We start from the raw sequence: 3973 nt of genomic DNA on the forward strand, positions 1-3973 counted from the left end.
GTTTTGTGAACTCTCGGGTAAGCTAAGGAGTTAGTTGAGCTATGCTTCGTTTCGCCAATCAAACTACTAATCATAATGCCTAATTCGGGATTATGCACTTGCTTCAAGAGAGTAAATTTCATACGCCCTACATCGAGGGTTGTATGAAATGACCAACTTGCCCTTGGGAAAGAAAAGAAAGGGAAGAAGCAGACCCAGCGAGTCGTTCCATGGCGGCACTGGCGGCGCTCGCGGTGACGGACGAACTGGCACTGCGCTTCGCGCGGCGGGGGACCTGGCGTTGGCCGCCTGGGTCTCACGGGAGGAGGTGTTCGTCATCACGCAGTGCGCCTCGCTTGGTGGGTTCCTGGCCAACCCGAAGCCGCTTGTTCGTGCGCGTGGCCTTTGCTAGGATTAGGAACTGCTGCAGCATGTTTAAATTGTTAAATCCAAGGGCATGATAATTCTCGTGGGCTTGGTTGGAATCAGATTTGAGATCGCCGCTTGCTTATTGGCATATTGCCCGTGCGCTGGTTCTGATTTGGTCTTGTGTTCCAACTTCGCCCGCGGTTCAGTTTCAACCAATCTACGGCAATACTAATTGCAGTTTCTGCCTATGGATTCTTTGAGTAATATATTCAGACTAGAAGCTTATTAGCATATACACAGACGATCCATTGTTTGTGTATGTAAACACTTAGTTGTGTTCGGTTTTCATACTGACATGCTTCAGTATGACATATATCCTTGGATAAGCTTAAATCTGTCATAAACCTGATTTATACAGTTATTTGCTGGCATGTGTTAGGTGGGAAGCTGCCTTTTGATGACGTGTCTGTTGGTGCTGTTCTGTCTGTCATTACAAAGGTGGAAAGTTTCGGGGATCAATTGGCAGCTGAAATTAGCCAGTGCTGAATGCTGGGGGACTCCGGACTTGTTCTGGTACAGAGCATCACAGCCTCCTCTGATCAGAAGGTAAATCATGGAACTGTTTTTGCTTGCATCTGTTGCCTTAAATGTTAATTTATCACCACCTGATTTTCTTATTTTTCTGCATCAGCCAAACAATTACATCGAGGGTCGTCTACTTATGGGCGGTTTTGTTGAACTGCAAGGTTCTGCTACAAGCTTGCAGAATAGTGTGCAATCTGTTACTGTGAGTATGACGATGGGTTAAGGCTGCTGTACACACATTTTCTCTATTGGTGAGTGCTAACTTGAATCATTTGCAGATCAAGACAAAGAAGCCATCTTGGAGTATGAGTTTTTCCTTTCCCCCCGAAGAAAGCAATATATAAAGGCTCTTCCAGAGATTGAAATTGACAACTATGATGATGAACTGATCGACGAAGACAGTCTCTTGAGTCTTGACTGAGGAGTCCTTGAAGAGACCACAGCTTCCAGTGGCTCTGTTTAATTTTGGTGAAGATGTTTAATATAGATCAATATGCTAAAAGGTTTGCTGTTGTTTCACCACTGGGAGATTGTGAAGTGTGAGCCACAAATAAGGCATGCAAGAACTGCAGTTGTGGCTGGGCTGAGGCTCAGCAGAAGGTGGAGAAGCTGGGGCTCACTGCACAGCAGATCGATAGCCCCGTGTCAGCTTGTGGCAGTGTAAGTAAAATTAATGTTGGTAGATGTACAATGCTGCTGGTGATTTCCACTTGTCATTGCATTCATGCACTGAGCTGAATTGAGTCTAGTCACTGGCTGATTATATCTTGCATGATTCCCTGTGAAACGGCAATTTATTTCAGTGTGGGTTGGGCGATGCATTCCGGTGCAGTACTTGTCCATACAGAGGCCTCGCACCGTTCAAGTTGGGCGAGAAGGTAATCACTCTTTTTCCTTCTCACTAAATCACTAGAAGTGCTTGACGATACTGGGTGAGCTACTTTTGATGCGATGCACTGGCTGTTCTGTTTGTTCATCGCCAAGTTACATTGTCTGACAATATCCTTTCGGCCTACATATGATGATGGAGAGCAGCCACGTACAGATAAGAAATGCCTTACTCAATTTGTCCGTCTGTTCTTTAGAAAGAAAGCTACGTTTTTCACGGTGAAGTATGGAACTATGGATGGTGAGTGTAGCCTGTTGTGCCATTGCAGTCAGTTGCCAACTTGAAGTGAAAAGAACACATGGAATTTTTTTTCTTTTTTAAAAGGGGGAGCTCCCCGGCCTCTGCATCAGAACGATGCATACGGCCATACTTATTAATAAGCAAATAGATTCAACACAAGTCATCATGTCTCAAAACAAAAGAACGAAAAAATGCTCACAAAGAGCACAAAAAGAAAGGTGAAGCCACAACCGGCTGGCATAAGAAAGACAGGAAAACTAATTGCCTATCCTATTACATAACCGCCATCCAAACTGGTTGAAAATAGTCCGAGCTACCATCTCCCATCGGATAGATTCAGTAACCATACGCTCCCTGGCCTCCGTCGGAGTGAGTAGCGACCACATACGGATCAACGCTGATGGAGAAAAAAATGCTGCAAAGAAGTTGTTTTCCTATATTGTGATTGCATTATGCACTTGTTTGGTATGTGTCGTTTTGGAATACTCGGGAGGAAGAAACAAGTGGGACAAAGAGGGTTGTCTTTTAACCCAAAGAACTTTGAAATATGTCCATGGTCTCGCTAGATTTTCCTTGAGTATGTTTCTGATACCACCATGTTACTCCCTCCGTCAACTAATAGTATAAGAGCATTTAGAATATTAAAGTAGTGATCTAAACACTCTTATATTAGTTTATAGAGGGAGTATATTATATTTTCAATAGCAAGCTCTGCTGATACTCGGCCAGTTGTTCAGATTGAAGTTCGAGTTCTCTAACCAACCATGACAGTGGTTGTGTGCATCACGTGATGAAGGGTATTCCCCTTTTCGAAAGAAAAAAACACGACAAAGTGTTTGGGGATGGTCTTGGAATTATCTTGCTGCAAATACTTGAAGAGTTCCGGCAGCTGATTCAAGTTGTCTTCCTTTTGGATATACTATTCAGTAAGAGATATGAAATAATCTGGTGCTTGCGTAGTGCCCACTTTAACTGACGCTCCCTCATATGTTACAATACGTGCTAAAGCTTATTCAAACCGCAATATGTGTAAGTGCGTTGCACTCTTTTTAACGTGTTTGGAAGCATTGATCTGTGTGAAGCAAATATTAGTAGGTTTGGTTTCTGTCCGGCTACTGATGGGGAGTCTAGGTACTGAAAAAAAGTGTCTATCAATAACACTTGGAAAAAATCTACATGCTGAGCAAGTAAACGTGTCTGCTCTTGACTGGACGAAGAAACCGACTGTGACCCAAATTAAAAAACTGACTGCTTTTGAATGAAGAACTCCTTGGACTTTGTTCATGATAATCAACTTATTCGTCCCTTTGTTCCATGCTAATGTGATTGTTCTAGGAATCACGCCAGCTGCACATTGGTACACGGCACAAAAATTATGTACCCAGTAACTCCACCAGGAGGATGTGTGCACTGTGCAGTTTCGCGTAGTATGTTGGGTTAGTTCCCATCGCTTCATGTTGCCTCCTGCATGACTGATTCATCAAAACCTGCATGATCTGGTGTGTGACAATCAAATGAATCCCATGTTCACATCATATAAATAGCGCGTAATTGCTCTCTCCAGAAGTTCAGGTGTTAGCCTATACCAGCTTTCTGTCCCTGATCTCTTTTTTCCGCATGGCTTTCTGTCCCTGATCTGCCCAGCCTTCTTTCGAGGGAAAATGGTCTGTATTTCAGCTTTGTATACGACACCTGTGGACTGAGATAATGGAGTAAACCAAGGCCCTCTAGTTAATTGGTGGAGAGTTCCCGTCCACTGCCTAGCATTATTTGATTCAGCGCAACCAATGTTCTACAAAACTGAACTGCAATCTCTCGAGTCGAACCCCCAGCTCAACTACTATGATCAGCTGGAGCGCGAGCAGGAGAAGGACAAGGTGATGCAGCAATCTTTGCCCCTGTCGGTCGCAT

General features: G+C 43.9%; 1 pseudogene; it reads left to right on the plus strand.

The window, feature by feature from the left end:
• The first annotated feature begins 209 nt into the window (after positions 1-209).
• Positions 210-2111, plus strand: LOC123076400 (anamorsin homolog; annotated as a pseudogene).
• Positions 2112-3973: the final 1862 nt, after the last annotated feature.

The sequence above is a fragment of the Triticum aestivum genome, chromosome 3D (assembly GCF_018294505.1).
Source record: "Triticum aestivum cultivar Chinese Spring chromosome 3D, IWGSC CS RefSeq v2.1, whole genome shotgun sequence".
Taxonomy (NCBI): domain Eukaryota; kingdom Viridiplantae; phylum Streptophyta; class Magnoliopsida; order Poales; family Poaceae; genus Triticum; species Triticum aestivum.